Consider the following 16,800-nt stretch of genomic DNA (forward strand, 5'->3'; position numbering starts at 1 on the left):
CATCCAAGCCCTACAGCACACACTCTCACGTGACCCTTGCCCACGTGTCTTGCCTTGGTTGCATGACATCTACTTTAATGCCTAGTATGACTCTTCTTGCCTAGTCATGCTTGCCAACATATGACAGCATGCTCTTGGCCGCATAGGCTTATCCTTAGAAGTTATATTGACAACTTAAATCGCTTTAGCTTAGGCTCAAAATACCTAAGACTCTTCTATGTACACCTAAATAGGAAACAAATCTCACACTTAACTCGCATGGGTTACCTGGCTGCGTGCTTCAAAGCATAAAGCTTTCCTTGACGTCACCTTTTGTCTCTCAGCTTTTCCTGCAAAGCCCTCTCGTCGTGTGCCTTTAAGCACTTGGCCGCCAGGCCATTTCGCCTAGTATCACAAGAAATTTTCAAAATGCCTAGTTTTGCGTGTGCCTTTGGAAGTTAGCTTGCTTCCCTTCCATCATGGCTGCCTAGTTCCATACTTGGAGGGTATCAAATCCCCCTTGGTCGCTTACCCTTGTCTTTTAGAGGTTATTTTTTGGTACTCCTTCGCTGCTTAGCCTATGCTCAAAACACATTTTACCTCTTCAAATTTTAAATTTTAAAATAAGTTATTTGAGAAAAAATGTTGAAGTGTTGGGTGATCGATCAAAATAAATTTTGAAATTCTTTTAACGTATATTTTAAACCATCTAAAAGAGATCTTATATCACGTTGATATGTGAAGTTTCATCTTAGGCTTAATTGACAACTAGAAGAATTCCATGTATACTTTTAACTTGAGAGGATTCTTAACTTTTCAACGTCGATTCTTCAGACAAATAGAATTCATGTAAATTTAAAGCACGAACTACTAAGTGTTCAACTTTTTTGTTCTTTAAAAAGTGGGGTGAATTCTCCTTAATTGTTCTATTTTCTTATATTAGATTATTTTATTCACTTTTGATGATTATTGGTTGCAATTGAATTGCACTTTTTGGATACATTTAAAATGAACTCCAACCAAAGATGTTCTAAGCCACATATCAAGAGATAGACGCTATTAATAACTTTTGCAAAAGCATAAATCAACAAGTAATTAATTAAACTCTTGGCTCAGTTTCTTCCATCACATTCTTAGCTTTTCTGTGAATGGTTGGATAGATCCCTTGCTTGGGGGAAAAAACACTGATTGATTTTGTTTAACTGTTTTTAGAGGGTTATAAAACATTGGTTTTATAAAAAGCAGAAGTGTTTTCGTTCCTAACTACTCATGATAACGTATTTAATTATATACATCAGTTGATCTACGACATCAAAATTAAAATTTTACAATCAAATCGAGTTAACTCTGAACTTAGTTTGAACAAGGTAATAAACCATTTTCATATTATAGGCTAACCTCTAGGTCATAATTATGTCGAGACCGTGGGTTCGAACTTTTTTTCATTTTCCACGTCCAGTTAGGTCACGAGGTGTAACGTTTCTCATGTCTTATTGCTTTTTCTAGTTAGAATTTGTTTCACTTTGGTTATATTATTCTTTAGTCTAAAATTATGATGACAAAGACAGCTTCCATCTTTACCATATATGCCTGGAGTTCTTGCTCACTGTTCTTAACGACCAAAACAAAACTCGCTAAAAGTATTATTTAGTTAAAGGAATTTCTATACATACTTAAACCGGACATTCAACCTACAAACTTTATTACATCGATGAAAACAAAACAATTTTATCTTTTCATTTTTTTTGAACGGATAAGTCTCTGATACCTCTCTGATAGCCCTCCGATAACCTTTTGATCGTCATATGATAGTCCTTTGATATCATTAATTATGTGTCATATTTGTTATATTCTTTATATTCGCAACATGAAAAAAGGAAAATGTTATATTCTGTTTTTCTAAAATTTTTTTTATCATGCAAAGGCAAATTTCCCTTTTTTGATAATCACCTGTACCATGAAATTCAATTGTCTTGTCCAATTTCTACTTTTTTTTTCTAATTTACCAACTAATTCAATTTTAATTTTATTTATTAATCTATTATTTTTATCATTATAGAAAAACTCAATCTTACCGTTCCAAATTTAAATACAAGTTTTACTAACTCTACTTATTTAGTCAAATGGGCTCCTATTGTATTTTAAATTACTTAGTAATATTGGTGCTTTCCTGAGGCACTAATAGAGTAAGCGTTAAATTCAAGTAAAAGAACTTTTCCATAAACACACCGAAAAGTAAGTATAAGAGAAAATACATATAAAGTACTTTTGTTAAACAAAAATAAGTGGGGAAGAATTTCAAAAAGTATTAAAAACAATTTTACTTTAGAAAGGTAGTATGAGTGTTAGTTGTATAAAACTATGGGTCACAATTAATTATCTGTCTCACTAGTCAAGTGTCCGTTATGAATTTGTGTCTGCATTACTTGATAAATATTTTTTTGGTTAGTTAATGGGCAAATGGAATTCAGTGTCTGCAACCTTTATAATTCCTTTTTTTGTCTAAATAAAGTCATCTTACTTTTCAAAATTATTTAAATAACCCAATGGAAAAGTAGTATTTATACATATCTTAATCTAATATTAAAATTTGTATATATTAAAGCCGTCCAACCATTCCAAGTTGACAAATAACGTTTTGTATTAATATTTAAATTTTCTGATCTTTTCTTTGTTGAAGGTGAATTTTTCTGCATTTTTCGTCCCTTCTACGATTTGAGGTTCAACGCGTGCTGAAGCCAGGCATTGAGAGTTGGAAATTTTCTAAAAAATTTCCTAACCATGCTTAATTAGTGATCTACACGTCAAAATCATACATTCAAACATCATGCAATGAAGTTCATACATAAAAGTGAAACCATTCAATTATGCATGCAATATATTTGTCCATCTAAAATCACATTGTTTGAATTAAACTCAAGTTATAACAAGCTTCAAAGTAGTTATGCTTACAATATCGATTAAGTAATTTAAGAAACGAACTTTTTTCATTAAAATCTATGCATAAGTGGATGCAATCCTCGTTATTTTGACTCTAAGCATGTTTGAAAGGGTTTGGCAACTCTCAATTTGTTTTGCCTACTTTGGTTCGGTTCTCTCATTAAACTATCTTACAAAAAATGGAAGTAATATCTAGATTAGGGATGCCCTATTTTTAATATTTCCTTATACTTTTTACATAACAGTTTCTTTTACCTAGGGCATGTAGCTTTCACACTCGTCCTACAAGAGTTTATACAACACTAACATCCGGCAACCTTAGTTGATAACAAGGAAGCCCATCCACAAATACACTTTTTTTTTGCAAGCTAGCTAGCATTGCTTTTGCTTTTAACTTATTTTTTTATAAGGTTTTTTATTCTCATATTCAAGTATGAACAAGGAACAAGATGGATTATTATTAGACCGAAAAGGAACCCTTTGAGGTGAAACAAAAATATGAGCAATGCCATCCATCTCTAAAGATCTAAGGTTCAAATTTACTTAACAAAGTATAAAAAAATGCATGATGGCAAGATTTTTTTTTAATGGGCTCAAAATTATGGTGTTCTGTTCATACTTAAGATCATATGAGCATAGACAAGAGTAGTGTATCATCAATACAATACTGTCCTAGTCAGGAACTAAACAACAAGAGAGAACATACAACATGTAAAAATTTCTTTAAGCAATCAAACACTCGTTCAATTCATTTTTTCATTCATACATTCACAAAATCACAAAATTACAAATCCGAACTCAGGTGCTCAAGGGTTATCTAGATAAGGATGAAAATCATCACAAAAGCACAAGTGTACATAGCAACATATGAAGCAAAAAATGCAAGCAAGAGAAACCAAACCCCACCCCGAACTTTCAAGACGAAAGCACAAGGACAAACAAAGGGAGGGAAACATAATACTCCCCTGACATTTGACGTGTGCACTTTGGTTGAGCTTAGGTATCACCAGAGCATTCCTTTTCTTCCTCTTTATTATGAGATTTAAAGAATATTCAAACTTCTCTCAATTATTTGTAAACTTAAAATTAAAAACTAAAACTTGTTGAATTGAAAATCTAAACTAAGAAATCATATAAAGTTTTAAGGCCGGTTGCTCACTCTATCCACCTCAATTAACCTAAATCGATTATGACTACCTATACTCCTCAATCTATCATGACTGTACTTATCTCTCCATACTCATGAATGGATGTGCCATGAGTTGTAAACCCTGGACTTTACTACATCTTTACTGAAGTATTTTGTTGGAGCATTTGTTGATATTATTGTTATATCACTTGCTAGGTAGTGTAAGTTAAGTGTTGTAAAGGATCAAAAAGCTAATAAGGGTATGTATGTAGCCTATGTATGGCTTCAATTGTTGCATTAAGTAGACGGCCAAAGAGTCATTGGCATGAGATAGGCAACGTGAGTAGAGTTTAGATGAAATCTAAGATGTGAGAAGATAAGCGACCAAGTGATAGGGAAAAATTGAAGACTAATGTCACCTAGGCAGCCAAGGATGTATGTGTGAGACGACGAGACTATCAAACCTAAGTATTGTGTCGATGGCCAAATGTGAGAGTAAGATGCGCAAGAAACAACATTTAAATGTTTGCTAGGGAAGAAATGAAGAGGTTTTAGGCGTTATGAATGAGCTACACAACCTACGTTAAGGTTGGGCACTAAGTGATAAAGAGCCAAATGTGAAGACCCTGTGAGTATGCAACATAACCATTAAGGCTTAGGTGAGCAACGTTTTTGTTGTTAGACGTTCTAAAGTGAATTGGTAGACATAAGACAAGAAGACTAAGTCGGCTTATTGGTTTACAAGTGACAGATTAAGTGTAAGCATAAGTTTAACCTAAGTAGGAGGTGTGATCGCACAGTAAACGGGCTAGGTTTTCTAGCTTAAAACTCTATGGATAGCCACACTCATGTATTAATTCTCTTATTTTATAGGAAATTATGATCTACAAAAGTGAGAAAAATCCAATGCAACAAGAATGACTCAATTTTAAGGTAAAACAAACGAAAATGGGTTGAAAAAAGAAACAGTGGAAAAACCGTAAATAAATGGAAACTAGCGACCTTGACGCTTGATAACTTGTAGAAATACAAGTTATTGTGACTTTTTAGATAGAATAATTAAGTCAAAATGCATACGAAGTGTGGCAAAACACTTAGCTTATAGTATGAATGCATAAATATTTAGAAATACACACTTTACATAAGCATCCATGTCTGTTTCACCCTGTTTTTAGTGTCTTAACGCAGGCTAAAAAAAAGAGAGAATAAGTTAGCAAATCGAAGAAAAACTCGCACGAAGATTGACTGTTATTAATAAAGTGTTATTATTATAATAAATGTTATTGATTATATATATATATATATATATATTTTGTCTTAATAACCGAAATCCAATAAACTAACATCCTAAGTTATTTGACAAGTTTTGAACAGTATGTAAAGACATATAGAGATCAATATTTGAAATCAGCTTAAAGGGTCTATAGTATAGGGATAAAGCTGAGTACCTTATCCTAGTAACACTATGGATACGGATCATTTTGTACTTGATACAAACGCAATGATCCAACACGTTCATGTTGGTGACATGCGAGTGAAGGTATCCTATGTAATGAGTTTGCATAAGATCAGACCACAAAATAGTAACCACTAGATGTAACTTCGTTAACTAGTTAGTTTTCTATTTCATTAGGATGACCTAGGTAACTTAGTCTTAATCCTGAGTGTATTATGAACTCCTATTCGCGAATTATTGTCCTTTGATTTGTACTGGTCAGATTGACCAAATTGTCAAGTCAATATTCTTATTATTTTGGGGACAAGATTGAGTGGAGAGCTGGAAACATAATTACACAAGATGAAATTTACTCATTCTCTACTTTAAGGGTAAGTAGATGAGTATTCCCTTAAATGGTGTCTTCGAGACTTGAACAAAGGGTCGTAGCCTCTCTATGACATGAGAGGGATTTTTATATATTGGTTAGAGTATAAATAGGTTGTTCATTAGAGGAGCATTGATATTTAAGGACTAGAGGTAACCTAGGGGTAAAAGGGTAATTTGACATAGCTGGTATTATGAACACTCGTAAAGGACTAACTTACTACTATTAATCTATATTTGTGGACACAGAAACATATCTACAGTGAGAAGAGTTCAGTTGTGAGTTTTTAGTGGAGTGTACACACGATTAACGAATATTGATTAATGTGGTTAATGAGTTTTGTTAATTAATTTTATATCGTCGTAGCTTTTTATCTATAGGTTCATTAGGTCCCTTTTCTAGCTTGTAGAGGGTAATAGAATTTATTTATATTGATTATAATTTAAAATGTTCAAATATACTTTGGAAATTAGTATAATGTTTGATCTCATACATTATAATATAAAGTTTATATATTTTAATCAAACTTTATTATATGAATTTTATTTTGGATATAAATCAAAATTAATTTATGACAAATAAAATATTTGAATGAGTTCAAATATTAGTTTAATGTGAATTGAATTTATATTAAAATTATTTATTGGTTACAAGAGAAATTTATATTTGAATATGATTCAAATTTAATTTAAGTTAAATATAAGATATTTAATTCAACTATTAATTAATTGAAGAATTAATTAATAGTTTAGATTAAAATTTTATTTAATTAAATTAATTTAAAACTATAAGATATTGGAGAGATATTCACTAAATATGATTTAAATGTAATATTAATTAAATATAATTTAATTAATTATTTATTTATTGATTGATTAATTAATTAATTAGTAGATTTAAAATTTCTATTAATTTAATATTTTTAAAATTAATAGAATCTCATGGTTCTCTCCTACTCCCTTAAGGAAAGGGGTTATAAATATGGAGAAGAAAAATAGTTTTTCTTAATCCATTATGCAAAAAGTTTCTAAACATTTTTCTGATCCCAATTGGTTTCCACAAATCAATCTCATCCTAGAGGATAGAAAGGTCTTCGATGGGTGGTGTCCCAATTTGGAGTTTTTTATGTAGATTCAGAGACGTCAAACTACGTAAGTTTTTCTTTCTCTAATCTATAATTAGAAAACATGTTTAGCCTTTAAGTTATAATATGAAAATTAGTTTCGGCATTATTTTGTCAATGTACTGGTATTTTAGAATTTTCAAATTGAATTGAGGAATGATTATATAAAATCTCCAGCTGTCATGGGTTTTTATCCCTTCAAGCTTGAGGTCTGAGTGAAGAAGATCTCATTTTCCATCTCCCCTAACTTCTAATTGCATTTATATTACTTCCATATTTTTTATTTCTTTACATTGTATTGGTTCATATTGTACAGTGAGCAAAAGATCTTTATTCTTTAATACAATGTATATTTATGCCTCTTCAATCTATCACTTCTTTATTGTTCATCTATCATTGTGTTATTTGTAGTTTAGGGTCTATGAAAGTTTCTTGATAAGAAGACCTAACTTATAACTCTTATCACATTAGCTGAGCTATTTTGATCACTTGGTCAGTGTGTATCACCAACTACCTGATAGGAGAAGTACCAAGGATATGGCTAATGCGTGAAAGGAGGAGTTTGGAGACAAACTCCACCTTGGCAAGGCAACTTCCATCATTTGTATTCCGAATGGAGAACAAGTGTGGGTACTAGGCGCCGAGAGATTGTCACCCTTAAACAAGAAGTTTTACAAGTCTTGTAAGTGAAATCTTCTAGATATACCTTGTTTACCTAGGCTTAGTCGTCTGAATCTTGAAAGGAGAGCAAGTGTGGCATTTAAAGACTCTAAGAGGAGCTCGCCTTAATCATAAGCTAGTCAAGTAAGTAATTGAATTAAGACTTTCATATAACTTATTCACCTAGCTAGTAATGCATAGATTTTCTTTCATTCCCTTTTTTGTACAAGTTAGTTTACTGTTGCATTCCATTCTCACAACCACCTTCATTAAATTACCTTTACAGATTTCTCTAGAGTACATAACTAGATATGATATAAACTTACACTCTTTTACACTGTATAATTTATTCTTTCATACTGCCTAATTGAAGAGTATATCCTAGAACTAACCTTCAATATCAATTCCCTGTGTTCGACCATAGATCATCTAGAAAAACTTGTTGTTTAGCTTACACTTGGGCAAACAATAGGAAAACTTGTATACCATGAGGAGTTAGCTAACACATGAGGAAGAGATTTATAAAAAGCATTTTGCATGTAATGATCTTGATCAATGACTCATCATGTAGATGTAAACACAAACATAAGCAACAATACTATTCCTCTAAGTCCTAAGTTAGTCAATGTTACACAAGCATGTTTTTGGCGCCATTGGTAAACACACAAGCTTTTATTTGACGCTTTTTTCCACGTCAAGTATAGTGTAGAATTTACTTGACTGTGTTTTAGTATCAAGTGTAGTGCAACTTTTACTTGACATTTTTCCACGTCAAGTATAGTTAATATTTACTTGAATCAGAAACACATTTTTATTTCGTCAAGCATAAAAATAAACAAATATTTTTTATTTCCCTCTTTTCAATAAATAAAATTATTAAAATAAACATATTGAAAATTTTACTCCCTTCCCTTCTCGTTTCATCTCCCTCTTTCTCTCCATCAAACCTTCACGTCGTTTTCTCCATCTCCATCTCCACCGACCGCTGGGTCACATATATTTCTTGTCTTTTATTTACAGTTAAGACCTAAATGTTTTGCTTATTGAAATTTTTTCTTGATGGTTTCTGTGATATATTGATGGTTCTTTATAGGAAAAACATCCCTCGTAGTTTTGCTTTTATAGAAATGGTTCCTTAGAATTTTGTCAACATGTTTATGTATGCTTCCTTGATAGTGACTTTTAGATTCTTCCTTTGTAGTTAGCTAAACATGAAGGGATTTCTTCAAAACAATTACTAGCTAGATTGACAACTAGAGTGGCTAAAAGCTGAGATTCTCGAGATACTTTTAGCCACTGTAGTTGTCAATCTAGCTGGAACAAAGGATTTGGATATTGATCTTCAAAACTAATTTCACTTCAGGTTTTTTATTGTTTATTTGTTGTGAGACTATTGGTGTTCTACTTTTCAATGTTTGTTTGTTTTGTAGGTTTAATCATTATCTAAGGTCAGTTGCCAATATTATACAAACTTCACATATATGGTTCATGTTTAACTGATCTTAGGCGTGTAGGTTTCGATAATTTTTTTATGGTTTTATTTTCTAAAGAGAAATTAGTGAACGAATATATAACAAAAATCCAACATAAAATGCATGCATGGATATTGATCATATAATAGGATAAACCAAACCCTATTATTTTACACTATTAGGTATAAACTTTTGAATTACATGCCATAGCTAAATTTTGGAATTAGGTTATATATATACTTTTTTTTATTTGGTTAAAAAAATGGGAGTTATAAAATTAGGTGAAACCTTAGTTGCCAAAAACAAAATATATATATATATATAATTGTATCGATACAACACACTTATTCAAATTAAGATTAACTTTTCGTTTATCAATTGTAAGGTGGACCGAGAGTAAGTCATTAAAATCTTCAAAAAGATAATTGGTGCCTTCGAAGTATTTTCGAATTAACGAAATAAAATTTATTTGTGAGATTATTAACCATTAATCACTAATTCCAACGCAAACAGACACACTTAATCTACACTAAAACAAAAATTGTGACAAAACATTCCATTCTCGCATAGCATAAAAAGAGAAACAATGATGTTTTTTATTGCTCATAATCAACTACATTCAAAAGCATGAATCTACATTTACATCAAAACAAAAAATGTGTTTAAATATGAAATAATAGGCTTTTAAGCCAATGGTTTTATTATTCGTATATGGTATGTTTATCTTGAAAAGTCAATCACGGTTCCTTTCTCCTCTCACCATACTTCATATTCCTTTTGTTAGCATCGCTACTTCATGCAAGTTTGATAACATCCTTTATAACAACTCTCTGATTTTTCCAGGTCTGCCAATTTCATAAAGAAAAAAAAATAATTAAAAGAAGGATAAGCACCCATCAAAACTAGAGAAAATTATTAAAGTAAGCGACCAAATTTTAGTATATATATGAATACTGCTACTAAACTCTCAATGATTGTGAGTTTGATCCAGATAAAATTTTTGTATATGAATACTACTCTAATTGAATGTTAGTCATGACTAGGATAACCTCTAATGCCATTTCATGCTCAATGCATGTAAGCAAACGATGTCTTCCCCAACGAATTATCCTCATTATGAAAATGTTTGCCAACACCACTATTAGTGCTTAAAATACAAAAGAAATATCAAAATTAACACCAAAGGACCTAAAAGCTCTTTTTTTTTTTTTTTTTTTTTGATAAAAAAGAAAGGATAGTGTCAATCAGAGAGTCGAGCAGAATATCTCAACTAGAATGTGACATTCTTAGATATAGTCAAAACAACTATGTGAAAGGGACAATATTATGGAAGCTCATAGAAGAAAAGAACCAGAGCAAAGATCTCTCAGAATAGCATTTAGATTGACACATCAGAAACCAAAAAAATCTTAAAGGAATAAAATAGATATATTAACTTGGTCCAACAATGTAAAAGAATAAAATAGGTACTCCAAGAGTACTAGAAATTAACTCACTCGGGTTTTTCGGGGTGGAAATTTGGCTGCAGAGAGAAGCGGCACAACCAAGGTTGCAAAATTGACGAGCAGCATCCTCAGGGTTGGCATTCGTAGCGGAATTCGTAAGGGTTGATGTGGATCCTCCACCACATAAGCTAAGGATAATCAAGCAAATTACAAATGATTTCATTTTTTCTCAATTTCAATTTCTTCTTATGTTTTTTCTTCTTTTTGTTATGGTTCAAATTTATATATGGTTAAGCGCTTGATTTTATAGAAAATAAGATTGAGTAAAATTAACTATAGAGAGAAAAATAAAATTAAGTACTCTTCATCAAAACCACAAATCGAATTGAGGATGAAACAATATTCATGGCGATACTATCGAAAAACGAATGACTCACGATGACACACTGCCACGCTTCCCTTGATCACCTCACATTTTTTTTGACTAATTTAACTTCCTCTTATGGCTTAAAATGCCTTTCACGTTAAAGCCCTACCAATGTGGAAGATCTCATTTGTAGTTTACAAAATTGCCATTACACAAATTATATCTTTGACATTTTCAACCGATTATTTTTAGTTATAAATATAACAAATAGAAACACATATATAGACCTAGACCTAGACCACGTCAATTAATAGGAGTATACATTGTTATATTTACTTTTCATAATGCTTAAATCAGTAAACCTGGAAGTGATCTCTATTGTAATTGTTTGTTTATTTATTTTTCAGTAGAACATGATCCTTTACTTAATTAGCCGAGTTATTATTCGACATAAAGAATTTTATTAGTATAAAACACATAGCTCAACTGACATCTGATATGTGTTAGCGATCATGACGTTTATGACTTGAATCACTACACCCGCATCATATTCTCTCCAATTACTAATTTAATATCAAATCAATTAGTATAAAAAGAGAAAGTTGATGTCACAATTAGTATAAAAAGATATTATATTCGATCAAGGACTCATGACCTTGAATAGGCTTTATATTTTGGATTAAGTTGAGAATCACCCACATTGAAAATATATTTTTGTTAAAGAAATCAACAATGAATTATAGAATTACAAAAAACGTATGGAGAAATCGACGTACATATCTATGTGTGGTTTACTAACAGTGTCTTAGCTACATCTACGAGATAGAGAAGACACATGTTTTGGAGAGAATCTTTTCTTAGTACAAATTAAATTGTGCCTCTATACTTTGTTGTTCGTAACACCACATGTAACAAATTCAAGGCATTTTATCAATTTGTATATGTTTCAATTACTTTACTTCCACAATCCAATTCATGTATGGTATGAAAGGCTATAGCTCATGTAGTTATGATCTAATTTGATGATTAAGTTAGAAATTAAGTATCTTAGCCTCTCAAGGTTTGCTATTTTATATACATTTTTCATTTTATTATAACTAATAATTTTCACTCTTTTATATGGTTGCGTTATAAACAATAAAAAAATATTTTAGTATTTTAATATTTTATTGTTTTTATACTTCATTTTTCAACAATTTTAATATTTCATATTAGAACGAATATCGAAAAAAAAGTTTATTCAAAGTTAAGATAATGGACAAAAGGCATAAAATTATATTTAAAAGAAAACTACGAATTCAAAACCACAATAGTTTTTTTTTTTTTTTTGGTGTAGACACCCTAAAGCTTTATAATTAATTATATTTTAAAAAATCAAAATAGTTTCATTTTTTTAACAATAAATGGGAACAAATTGAAACACAAATTTGAGTACTACATAATCTATTTTACTTGACACTAGTTAGCTTTACAAAAAAAATGTCAAGTATTGAGCATTTTCAAAAAAAACGTCAAGTATAGTTTCAAAAAAGTGGAATTTTTTGAAGTATTTTACATTAACTTTTACTTGACGTTTTTTTCACATCAAGTACAAGAGAGATTTGATTTGACGTTTTATTCGCGTTAAGTAGTATAACAAAATTTTACTTGACGCAAACAAAACGTTAAGCATAGTTTGAAGAAAGCAAAATTTTCATGAAATTTTTTGAATTTTTTACGTTACCTTTTATTTGACGTTTTTTTCCACGTCAAGTATAATGTAGAATTTACTTAACGGTGTTTTAGTATCAAGTATAGTGCAACTTTTACTTGACATTTTTCCACGTCAAGTATAGTTAATATTTACTTGAATCAGAAACACATTTTTATTTTGTCAAGCATAAAAATATAAAAATATTTTTTATTTCCCTCTTTTCAATAAATAAAATTATTAAAATAAACATATTGAAAAATTTCCTCCCTTCCCTTCTCGTTTCATCTCCCTCTTTCTCTCCACCAAACCTTCACGTCGTTTTCTCCATCTCCATCTCCACCGCCGCCGGGTCACATATATTTTTTGTGTTTTATTTACACTTAAGACCTAAATGTTTTGCTTATTGAAATTTTTTCTTTGATGGTTTCTGTGATATATTGATGGTTCTTTGTAGGAAAAACATCCCTCGTAGTTTTGCTTTTATAGAAATGGTTCCTTAGATTCTTGTCAACATGTTTATGTATGCTTCCTTGATAGTGACTTCTAGATTCTTCCTTTGTAGTTAGCTAAACATGAAGGGATTTCTTCAAAACAATTACTAGCTAGATTGACAACTAGAGAGGCTAAAAGCTGAGATTCTCGAGATACTTTTAGCCACTGTAGTTGTCAATCTAGCTGGAACAAAGGATTTGGATATTGATCTTCAAAACTAATTTCACTTCAGGTTTTTTATTGTTTATTTGTTATGAGAATATTGGTGTTCTATTTTTCAATGTTTGTTTGTTTTGTAGGTTTAATCATGATCTAAGGTCAGTTGCCAATATTATACAAACTTCACATATATGGTTCATGTTTAACTGATCTTAGGCGTGTAGGTTTCGATAATTTTTTTATGGTTTTATTTTCTAAAGAGAAATTAGTGAACGAATATATAACAAAAATCCAACATAAAATGCATGCATGGATATTGATCATATAATAGGATAAACCAAACCCTAGCATTTTACACTATTAGGTACAAACTTTTGAATTACATGCCATAACTTAATTTTGGAATTAGGTTATAGCCAAATTTTGGGGTTGCGTGACACACCAATATTGACATTTCCTTATGTTCATATAGTATCATAAAGTCAATCCCAAAATGACTCTTCCTCTCTCCGTTCTTCATTAATTCATGTCGTGTTTTTTTAGCATCTTTGAAAGCTTGAGTTCATACAATCTCTCTCACTTGGTTCTCATCAGCAAAAAGGAAAAAGCTGAATATATTTAACAAAAGCAATGAATTCGGAAATTACTAAAAGTTAAATCAAGCTCAAAATATAAAAACTAAAAGTGCAACGTTCTGGAACTCCTAAGAATCGAATAGAAACTATATCTTCATTTGTTTTCAAAAAGTACTAGAAATCGAGCGATAAGGGATATGAGACAATGTAAATTCGTTGGACTTAGAATCATAATACATATAGTTTCTGTTTTTTGAGATGATAATATTGCAAACAGACTCACTTGGCGCACCAGTGTATCTCAACCAGCTGGTTGACAAACATAGCATAATTCCTCACTAAAAAATTTAGTATGTGATAATTTTTTTGTAAAAGATTAAAATATACTTTTTTTTTATTTGGTTAGAAAAATGGGAGTTATAAGATTAGGTGCAACCTTAGTTGCCAAAAACAAGATATATCTATATATATATAATTGTATCGATACAACACACTTATTCAAATTAACATTAACTTTTTGTTTATCAATTGTAAGGTGGACCAAGTGTAACTCATTAAAATCTTCAGAAAGATAATTGGTGCCTTCGAAGTATTTTCGAATTAACGAAATAAAATTTATTTGTGAGATTATTAACCATTAATCACTAATTCCACCGCAAACAGACACACTTAATCTACACTAAAACAAAAATTGTGACAAAACATTCCATTCTCGCATAGCATAAAAAGAGAAACAATGATGTTTTTTGCTCATAATCAACTACATTCAAAAGCATGAATCTACATTTACATCAAAACAAAAAATGTGTTTAAATATGAAATGATAGGCTTTTAAGCCAATGGTTTTATTATTCGTATATGGTATGTTTATCTTGAAAAGTCAATCACGGTTCCTTTCTCCTCTCACCATACTTCATATTCCTTTTGTTAGCATCGCTACTTCATGCAAGTTTGATAACATCCTTTATAACAACTCTCTTATTTTTCCAGGTCTGCCAATTTCATAAAGAAAAAAAATACAATTAAAAGAAGGATAATCACCCATCAAAACTAGAGAAAATTATTAAAGTAAGCGACCAAATTTTAGTATACATATGAATGCTGCTACTAAACTCTCAATGATTGTGGGTTTGATCCAGATAAAATTTTTGTATATGAATACTACTCTAATTGAATGTTAGTCATGACTAGGATAACCTCTAATGCCATTTCATGCTCAATGCATGTAAGCAAACAATGTCTTCCCCAACGAATTATCCTCGTTATGAAAATGTTTGCCAACACTACTATTAGTGCTTAAAATATAAAAGAAATATCAAAATTAACACCAAAGGACCTAAAATCTCTTTAATTTTTTTTTTTTTTTTTTGATAAAAAAGAAAGGATAGTGTCAATGAGAGAGTCGAGTAGAATATCTCAACTAGAATGTAACATTCATAGATATAGTCAAAACAACTATGTGAAAGGGACAATATTATAGAAGCTCATAGAAGAAAAGAACCAGAGCAAAGATCTCTCAGAATAGCATTTAGATTGACACATCAGAAACCAAAAAAAACTTAAAGGATTAAAATAGATATATTAACTTGGTCCAACAATGTAAAAGAATAAAATAGGTACTCCAAGAGTACTGGAAATTAACTCACTCGGGTTTTTCGGGGTGGAAATTTGGCTGCAGAGAGAAGCGGCACAACCAAGGTTGCAAAATTGACGAGCAGTATCCTCAGGGTTGGCATTCGTAGCGGAATTCGTAAGGGTTGATGTGGATCCTCCACCACATAAGCTAAGGATAATCAAGCAAATTACAAATGATTTCATTTTTTCTCAATTTCAATTTCTTCTTATGTTTTTTCTTCTTTTTCTTATGGTTAAAATTTATATATGGTTAAGCGCTTCATTTTATAGAAAATAAGATTGAGTAAAATTAACTATAGAGAGAAAAATAAAATTAAGTACTCTTCATCAAAACCACAAATCGAATTGAGGATGAAACAGTATTGGGATTGACTTTCAACCTGCGTCTTGCAATAGATTTCATCACCACACATCACACAATGAATACATAACAAACATTAGTTCAACAACCAACATTTAGCACAAAACAACGTAATAACACAACATTGAGATCACTTGATTTCAAAACAATACAACAATACAAATACTTAGAAGATACTTCTTTTTTCTGTAAAGAACATAACATGCATAACATTTCAAAATGTTCATGAAAACCATTTACAAAAATACTCATTTTATATATGAAAACCATTCATCGAAATACAGTTTTACGAGTGAGAATCACCCACAAACGATTCATTTATCATGATCACTTCACAAACAATTATTTATTCTTAAGGATCACTCACAAACAATCAATCAGCCTCCAACCTTTCTTCTTTGCTTTCAGCTTCCTCTTTTCACCAAGGGGTCCCTTCAACCAGTCATTCATCAGAATGGTAGCATCTAATCCCCTCCTTCTTTCGGCCTTTAGTCTTATTTATAGCGACCTTTCACATCTATGGATCATTTTTGCGCTTTACACGAGTCACCCTTCCATTTCTCTGCACTATGGAGTCAACTCAGACTCGACATGTAAGTCTTATGTCAGTTACAAATTGACACTTCCCTTGAGAAGCCAACCTTATCTCCTTGGAAAGGTAAACTTCTTTTCTTCTGAATTCTTTCTCGGAAAGCCACATAACATTAACTTCGCCTTAGCAGGTTGTCCAATCACCCTATACAAATGTTCGTCCTTTTAACAGAACGTCTTCCTTATCGCGATCGTACTTAGGTGTACGTATTTCTCCTTGCATCACCACACCCAATTCCTAGTTGTTAGCATTTATCCTATGCTTCTTCCTCACTAGCTAAACCTTTTTGCATCACTTACTTTAACGTGGTGGTACTTTGGCTCACATGCTTCTCTTCACATCATCTTTTGTCCAA

At 31.1% G+C, this 16,800-nt stretch overlaps 1 long non-coding RNA gene across 1 annotated transcript; it reads right to left on the reverse strand.

Moving 5' to 3' along the window:
* Positions 1–9,698: 9,698 nt before the first annotated feature.
* LOC116404072 lies at positions 9,699–11,029 on the reverse strand. Its single transcript, XR_004217013.1, has 2 exons — positions 10,623–11,029; positions 9,699–9,971 (listed from the first exon to the last, which is right to left on the reverse strand). It is a non-coding gene; the product is annotated as an uncharacterized LOC116404072 (long non-coding RNA).
* Between the last annotated feature and the right edge of the window lie 5,771 nt (positions 11,030–16,800).

This window comes from Cucumis sativus, chromosome 5, assembly GCF_000004075.3.
Source record: "Cucumis sativus cultivar 9930 chromosome 5, Cucumber_9930_V3, whole genome shotgun sequence".
NCBI lineage: Eukaryota > Viridiplantae > Streptophyta > Magnoliopsida > Cucurbitales > Cucurbitaceae > Cucumis > Cucumis sativus.